At 30.6% G+C, this 9,545-nt stretch overlaps 1 pseudogene; it reads left to right on the plus strand.

Moving 5' to 3' along the window:
• The first annotated feature begins 227 nt into the window (after positions 1 to 227).
• On the plus strand, positions 228 to 1,699 carry LOC113375602 (annotated as a pseudogene).
• Positions 1,700 to 9,545: the final 7,846 nt, after the last annotated feature.

The following is a 9,545-nucleotide window of genomic DNA, read 5'->3' on the forward strand; positions in this document are numbered from 1 at the left end:
TCACAATACGGCAGTGGTTTCGAGCCTTTATTTTTTTCAGAAATAGAAGTTTGGAAGCAACTGTACGCCCTTTTGCAACTATTTTCTTCGCACATAACACAACATGTTGTTTTTTGATGTGTGCTTCATTAACAATATACACTCGATTTTAATTTTCAGACCTTCAGGCCAACGGCAATGGACACCCGGATGAGACAGATGCACCGAAAGAAGTCCTTCGTATACCCATGTATAAAGTCAACCAGGATATTGTTCGCATAATTGGACAACATCTCAGATCAGTCATGCAAGGAGATTGGTCTAAAGATGACCGTGACTTGAAGGAACTGCAAATATTATTAGCAAATGAACCTGGAGTAAAACGTAATTTAGTGGAAATAAAGTTTCTGTTATTAGAACAAAAATATTTAGTACACTTGGAAGATGGACGTCTACTTGATGCATTACATGTATTGCAGAATAATATAACTCAATTACAATTTAATACATCTCGAGTTCATAAGCTCTCTTCTTATATGATGTGTGCTGATTCAGCTGAATTATTTCAAAGAGCTTCTTGGGAAGGTAAAGGCAGTAAATCACATATACGTCTTATGGAACGTCTACAGGCATTTTTACCTCCAACAATCATGTTTCCACCACAAAGATTGCAAACCCTTTTGTCTCAAGCAATTGATATGAGCGCGGTACGTTGTAATTACCATATTACATCAAGCACAATTGAGCCTGTATCATTACTAATTGACCATGTATGTCCCACAAATAATCTTCCAATACACCATGTCCAAACAATTGTAGACCACTGTGATGAGGTATGGTTCAGCAAATTTTCTACAGATGGTTTGAAGTTAGCCACTGGCTCCAAAGACACTACGGTTATTATCTGGAATGTCGATCCCATTGGCTGTCAATTAACACATAGATAAACATTGGAGGGGCATTCTCATGGTGCTTCATTCCTATCCTGGAGTCCTGATTTAAAATATTTAATAACGGTTAGTACAGTGGACTGTCCTGATTTATGGCTCTGGGATATGGAAACTGATGAGCTTCGAGTTAAAATGACTCACTCAAATGATGACAGTCTAACATCAGCTGCATGACATAAAGATAGTCCGTGGTCAATTTTATAAATGTGACTTAGATGGTGACATAGTTGATAATTGGGGAGGTGTAAGAATTAATGCCCTAGCTTGTCGATCTGATGGAAAAACGATTTTAGCCGCCGATGCCCACAGGAAAGTATGTTCTTATGTATTTGAAGATTTCATTTATTCGGATATTATACAAGAGGAACACCCTGTAATGGCAATTACGATAGATCCTACCGATCGATTGGCATTACTGAATGTTGCCACTCAAGGTATACATCTTTGGGATTTAGAAGATAAATGTCTGATTAGAAAATTTCATGGGTTAACACAAGGTTACTTCACTATTCACGCATGTTTTGGTGGCGTTAGTAATGACTTTGTAGCCAGTGGCAGTGAAGAATCCAACGTACATATATGGCATATAAATCATGAAGCACCAATAGTAACATTGACCGGGCATACAAGAAGTGTTAATTGTGTTACATGGAACCCTGTATATCCTAATGTTAGCTTCTGCTTCAGATGATTGCACAGTTCGTTTATGGGGACCTAAATCAGTTCCTAGTAGACCTACTGATACTAGCGTCAACGGTTGGAACTCTTAAAAGGGCCCGTATGCGAATGTTGTTGATTTAAGCTGATCGCCTATAATGGAAGGTAGATATAATCTCACTGCTTCAGTGGTTCAGGGTATACCCACTTATGCCATTAAATTAAGAGAATCAGCCTGAGAATGAATGCTGCATCTGATATGAATATTTGTGTACCAGATTGATAAATAAATCTAAGTAGTATAATATGTACTCACTGTGTGTTATATGTATGCGTGCACAGAATATAATTGGATCATATACATTTTTGTGCTTTTTTTTATAAATGTAAGGAGTAGTTTGTTTGAAGGCATTGTATTGGTGACTATAAGTAAACACATACATCATGCCATACATATTATATTATTCATTTAATTTTATATATGTGCATGTCACAGAAGTCAAATTTTAATTTTTGACTTAACGAAATTTTGAAATTTTGTAAATTTACCTAAATTTGGTTTCTGTTATAGAATTCAATATATATTGAAATTTTGTTTTCAATATTATTGTAAGATTCAGTTGTGAAACCAGTGTCAAACATTATTATAAATGTTACAAAGGTAAATGTGAAGCACCTAAGTTTTTAAATGTGCCTCTAAACACCAACTTATTAATATCAATTTTATTCAGATTCAAAATAAATTTTCAGAGCTTTAATGGGTTTTTACTTTGACGGCGTTGTTTTTTACTGAATGCAATAAAAAATAATGAAATAGCCATTTCTTACATCAAGTATTTTTTTATAAATACAGTAGGAATACAAAATTTGGAATAAATTTATTTATTTTGCCAACATCTTATAAGCCTTTGGAAATTAGCACACTACACAGAAAACTGAACTTTTCTTATTATTTTTTGAGATACAGCCTTAATGTGTAATTAGTAATTTGACGTCATTTTTATAAAAATATTGATATATGTAATAATATATTTAATGGTTGTTAAATAAATCATATAGTTTTGCAACCAAATATATTTATTTTCATACTAGCTGACTCGGCAAACGTTGTTTTGCTAAGTAAGGTATTTCTAAACAATTTCTAGAGAATCAAAAAAATTAATATTTTTACTTAATTTTAAGTGTGTAAGAATGTGTTGTTTGAATGCTATATACCATGAGGTAATATCAAAACAATAAAACACCGACTTGTTCAATATTATATAATTTATATTAATTATATTCTTTTGACCATATATTGTTAATACAATGAAACTGAAAGTTTTATATACTTTTTATGGAAAACATGGATTGGTTCAATCCAAGTTTTTATTGGTCTTCCGACTTATATAGTCATTACAAACTACAATTGATCCAATATTGATTATGTTTCAAGCTTGAATTCTGGATAATGTGTATCATTGTAAATAATACTACTGAGCTTATAACAAGTTTTCAAATTTCTGCGAAGAGAGGTAGAAAATGAATTAAGTATTTCTTCTTTGACCTACTTTTTGAAAAGTGTTAAGTAACATTTCATGAATTACAGTAAATTTAATAAAAATTAAATATGTAGGGTAAGGCAGGGCACAAAAATCCAATTTGACCTTTGATTTGAAACTATATCGTAAAAACCGTACTATTTATATCAAAACAAATAACACATATGAACGAACAATGCTTTGACTACGTTCAGTAAAACTCCTAGCTAATTCATTATTGCAAAAATGTTTTTTTTTCTGTTTTTTTTTTGAAAAATTTGTAACGCGGCGTAACTTGGGACAGCCACGTGGCAAACAAGTTCAATGTCTTATTTTAACTTTAAACATTTCACGTTATTTAACTAACGCAAAATATAAGTTTCATTGGTGAATTTTTTACACAGATCACACTGTAAATAATCTTGATCTAGTATTTTGTCTGATCTGGTAAAACTGCTTTATTTAACTTAATTTACTTTCTTATTTGCTATTTATTTATTTTTACACCTTTGCCAGAGTTATGTTCAGTTTTTATATAACCACTTTAAAAGTCGATTAACAATAAAAATCAACATAACATTTTATCAAACAAATAACGTATATTTAAAAATAATTATTAAGTTCTTGTAAACTAAACCACAGTACTCACAACCAAAAAAACTAACAACGAAAGGAAATACTTTTGTTATGGATTTTCAAAGATAACCGTTTATCTCCCTATAGCAAAGTCGAAAAACTCAATGTGATGGCTGGTTATACATATTTTTTCCTCTACTTTCAAATATTGTTGTTGAACTATGCTTTACTTTACTGGTTTTTGAGATATCGGTGGTGGACCTCATTAACCCCATACCTTCATATATTATTACTATCCATTCTTCGAAATGAGAAATTTGTTCAATTTTTTTTTAAATTTGTTTGCTTTTATAATTTTGAAATTTTTTTTAAAGTTCGAGATTTTTTTAAAAGTTCGAAACTTTTTGGAATTTATGGAAAAAGTCAATTTTATTAATTTTCCAGAGAATTTGGAAATTTTTGAAAATCTCGAAATATTCTTAAATTTTTGTAAGAAATCGATATTTTTTTAAATTTTCAAATTTTTCGAAATTTTGTTTTTTTTTTGAAAATGATGAAAAATTTCGATAATTTGAATAACTCAAACTTAATTTTTTTTTAAACTTTAAATTTTTTTTTGAAAGTTTTCAAAAGTACAAAATTTTCTGTAAAAGCATTTTTTGTACACCGTCTACACCAGTAAAAGGTTTGTTGAATTAATCTAATCGGGTGATCCGTTCTCTCAAAAACTGCATAATCATTTTTACATCTTTTGCCCTCCATTCCTCCGAAACAGCTTACCCCATACCATAAAACGTGTTTTTTGCAAAAACGCCTCGCGATCGAGTATGAACCGAATGTTTTTTCAATCATGCAAATCGGTTATTCCATAATGTCGAAAATGTCGAGGACATTTTTTGAACTATATAAATAAAATTTCGAAATTAAAAATCTTGCTACGGAACCCAAAAAAAATGACATAAAATTTCTATAAAATAACTGATAAGTTAATGTGCATATGTCGAATGATTTTGACCACAAAGTGGATTTTTTTAAAACTTTTTTTTTATTGAGAGTCTATAACCGATGGACCTGCTTTTTGAAATTTTAAACAGTGCTTCGTTTAGTCAATACATAAAAAGTATACGCTATAGTAAATAACGCTCCGCTGCTTCAAAAACCTAATTACCATTTTGGACACTTTTTGCTTCGTATCTTCATAACTAATCAGTTCGTCTCCTTATCAATAGGAATCTAATTGTTTGATCCGTGTTTTCTAAATCGTCGACGAAAAATTGTATCCACACACACAAACACATTCATCCATTTTTTCTAAGGTATGCTAAAATGTTCAGAAACTTTTGAAACGTGAAGATATATAAAAAATTTCATTTTCAATTTTTTTGCGATTACTATAACTTACCCTACGGGAAGTTAAAGTTTTAAGTTTTCGAAATACATTTGAATTTAGCTCTGTGATGTCCTCGGCGCCAGGACTATTCTACTCATTCGTTGATGTACAGAGAACACGCAGAGAGCAGTCGCGAGCGAAACTCCGCCAGCTTGCGTTTGTACCTACTCGAGCGCCGAGTTTTTTTTCACGCTGAATCGAGCAAATTTAGATCTCTGGAGAGTTATGACGTCTAAATATATCATTATTACATCACCGACTGGAAAATTTTCAACACGTACATACGCGCCATTTTCTCGTTTAATTTTGTAAATATTTAAATTAATTTTTAAATAGACATTTTTAATACTGGACGACTGTTTTGGTTATCGAGTGAACGGTGTGAATTAAAGAGACGAATCATCAAATACTTATACATGTTGATACTTGCGGGGATCTGTTCATGATTTTTTATTTCAAAAATATTTTCAATTGATCGTTTTATATTATACAGTTGTTCAGTGGCAACCGGAAATATTTGTTTACAAAAAATTAGCGGATGTAAAGACCATTGGTGGCAAATGCAAATAATTGTAATTTTTCATTTTGTAAATTATTATTATTAAAAACAATCTTTTGAGAAGTTTAAAGTCCTCAAAGCACTTATAACATTTACTCTAACAATAAGCAATCATTTTAACTTACCAGTAAATTTTTAACTTCCCGTAGGGCAAGTTATAGTAATCGCAAAAACATCGAAAGTGAATATTTTTATATATCTTTACGTTTCAAAGGTTTCTGAACATTTTGGCATACCTTATTATTAGAAAAAATTGATGTATGTGTGTGTGTGCAGATACACATTTTTGTCGACGATTATAGGAATACGAGGCAACCGATTTGAATAATTAAAAAAGCATTTGATTCGCATTGATAAGGAAATGTGCTGATTAGTTTTTGGTAAAGGCAGGTCGAGCCTTTACCAAAATACGCGGCAAAAAGTGCCAAAAATGTAATTGATTTTTTGAGAGAACAGAGCGTCCGATTTGTATGATTCAAAAAACATTTTATTTGTATGGACAAAATAAAGAACTGAAGAAAATTTTAGGAAGACATGTCTAGCGGTTTTGGAGATCCAATAAAAAAGTGAACAAATGCCATTTGGCGGACAAAAATGATCATTAGACATATGCACATCAAATTACCACATATTATATAGATATTTTAATAATAATAACAAATTTTGTTATTTTCTATGGGTTCCGTACCAATGTTTAACCGTTATACTGCGACCCGGCGTCCACGCGCTTTTTTCGTTTATACGCAGCGAAAAAAGTTCAAAATTTCCAAAATATTTTATAATATAAAAAAAATCCAGTTTTTCAAAAAGGTCAATTATTTTCAAAAATTTTAAAAATCTCAAAAATTGATTTTTTTCAGAATTCTAAAAGAAAATTGAACTTATTTTAAAAATTTAAATTTTTGGTGAGGGTAATTCCAGCAATTTGCCTTGACGCACGATGCAAGACACCACTAGTTAATTTCTATTTCAATATAATTAAGAAAAGAATAAGCTTGATAATAAAAGTCATTCCATGCATCGAACATGTTTCAGATGCAGATTCTCTTAATTGTAATAGCAATTAATATCCATTAAAGTAAATATCGCTTTAATTCTAATGATTTATTATTAGTCGTCGCTTAAAATTAAGCAGAATAGTCTTCGTCATATCAATATTTACACTCAGCATTACGAGATAATGTCTAATTGAAGTTGTTTTATAGATAAGTATGTACTACATTTGTAAACTTGAACAATACATGTAAAAATTTCCTGTACAGCATTCGGGAATATTTCCTTTCGTGTTCAAATACTGCGTGCGTTTTAGAATTGATAATGAGATAAGATGATTATCAAATCGAAAAATAAAATTTATAGATTTTTCCATGTTTTCCACACATATTGATACGTATTTGAAACTGTGCAATTGACATTATTTTTTATTAGAAGTGAACCATTAATTTGTCAATAAATACAATGCACACGTAACTAAAATCCCTCTTTAGACGCAGTGAAATAATTAATAATCTACTCTGAAAAGATTCTGAGATAAATAAAAAATGTAATAGCAATAGATATTGATAAGATGAATATCGAATATGAACACCTAACACTTTTTAAAAATAACGAAAATTATTAATTTTACATTTACACGAAATTATAAACACTAAACTATAATTTGCTTAAATTTACAATAATATTTTCATTATTTTATTGTCAAAATACACTACAAAAATATATGTTACAGTCATTATGATTGAATGGCGTTTTATGATCAAAACTAAATTTTATGTGTGTACAAGCTAGTTCGTTTTAATTACAAAAACTAAGAACATTATTGTTTTTAAACTTGGTTTTTAATTAGTATTATTTATATATAATTGATAGCGTAAATTTCTTCAAGGTGAGCAAATAACAAAATTATTTTTTGCAAAATCTATAATATATAAAAAAATATAGTTCGGCGAAGACAAAAAATAGAAAAAAGATTTTCAAGGAACCTATTTTCCATGCAAAGCGATAAGTGTATTGTAATTTGTGTTCCTTGCAATATTGTTGAATTAAATTCAACTAGAACTTTGCTTTCCTCAGTACTCCCAACAAGATAAAAAAAACATTTTTTTTAACTTTCCGTAGGGTAGTAATAGTAATGGGCCGAAAATCGAAAGTGAAATTTTTTGCGTTTTGAAGGTTTCTGATCATTTTGGCATACCTCAGAAAAAATGGATGTGTATGCGTTTTGTATGTCCGCATTTTTTCGTTCACGTTTTCGGACGCACGGATCAATTGATTTGAATGGTTAAAAAAACATTCGATTCCTATTAATAGAGAGATGTGCTGATTAGTTTTTGGCAAAAGCAGGCCTAGCCGTTACTGATATACAGAGCAAAGAGTGCAGAAAATGGAAATCGAAGTTTTGAGAGAACGGAGTATTCGATATGAATGATCTAATAAACATTCAATTTGCAATGATTGGGAGCAGTTGCGTTTAGTTTTTGGCAAAGGCTTGTCCAGCCGTTTCGGAGATACCAAGCTAATTGTGCAAAAAATGGCAGAGAACTAAGCATACGATTTGAATGATTCAAAACACTTTTTGCTTGTTTTGACAAAATATTAAAAAAACATTTTTTTTGTTTACTTTTTTTTGTATCTAGAAAATAATTCAGATTTTAATTTTAATTCTGGCTAAAATTCTAAAGCTCACTTATATACTTTAAATAAATAATTTTAACTTTGTAATTCAGTCTATATAATTCTTATAAATATTAGACAATGTTACAGTATTTATAATAATCTATTTCAAATCATTTTATCTTCCTTGAACATTTCGTTACGGTACGGGAACTTCCAGCAATATGCCATAAGACACGATGTCATACATAACTAGTTGTTTATAATATTTTCAAGCAAATACTAAAATTACTATATAATGTTATAAAATTAGTATACAAATTAATATAGAACTAAAAGTAAATAAAGATAAACAAATATCGCCAAAAATTGTGCTTTAAACCATGAAACACGTAGTAATAATTTGATCAATTATAAAATGAGTAACTAAACTACAATCGCTGTTGTAAAAACATAAATCGAAGCATGTCGTTATGTTAAAATTCAAGTAAATATTCCGTTCTATTAGCATAAGATTTTTTTATGGTGCACAAGCAATCAGCATAATTGGCATTAAGGTCAGACGCAACGGCATGGTGCGAGAGTAATAATGATAATTCTTTAATATATTTACGTTTCAACAGCTTCTGATCATTTTGGCATACCTTAAAAAGATGAATGTAAATGATATATATATGTATCTATGCACGCATGTTTGAATATAATTTTTCTGCCAGGTTCTCGAGCGAACAGATCAACCGATTTGAATAATCGTGCAGACGATGTGAACAGTTGATTAATTTTTGGGATGGTCTTTCGAAGTGAAGTAGAAGAAAGCAGTGGCGTACCTAGGGGGGGGCGGTGGGGGCGGTCCGCCCCGGGCGGCACTTATTTTGGGGCGGCATTTTTTAATTTACTTATAGTTGTAAAAAGCAACTTATTCATTTCAAGTTATAGTAATGAGCCGAAAACCGAAAATGAATTTTTTTGCATTTCTTCACATTTTGAAGGTTTCTGAACATTTTAGCATACCTCAAAAATGCATGTGTGTGTTTTGTGTGTCCGCATTTTTTCGTTCACGTTTTCGGGCGCACGGATTCATCGATTCGAATGGTTAAAAACATTCGATTCATATTGATAAGGAGACGTGCTGATTAGTTTTTGGCGAAAGCAGGTCTAGCCGTTCCGAAAAGTGCTAAAAATGGTAACTCAGTTTTTAAAATTCAAAAAACATTTTACTTGTACTGACAAAATGAACAACTGATTATATTTTTGGGATGGCAGGCCTAGCGATTATGGACTCTCAATAAAAATAAGTTAAA

Source organism: Ctenocephalides felis, unplaced genomic scaffold (assembly GCF_003426905.1).
Source record: "Ctenocephalides felis isolate EL2017-DRISC unplaced genomic scaffold, ASM342690v1 CF-g0.4_SCAFFOLD_01886, whole genome shotgun sequence".
In the NCBI taxonomy this organism is placed as follows: Eukaryota; Metazoa; Arthropoda; class Insecta; order Siphonaptera; family Pulicidae; genus Ctenocephalides; species Ctenocephalides felis.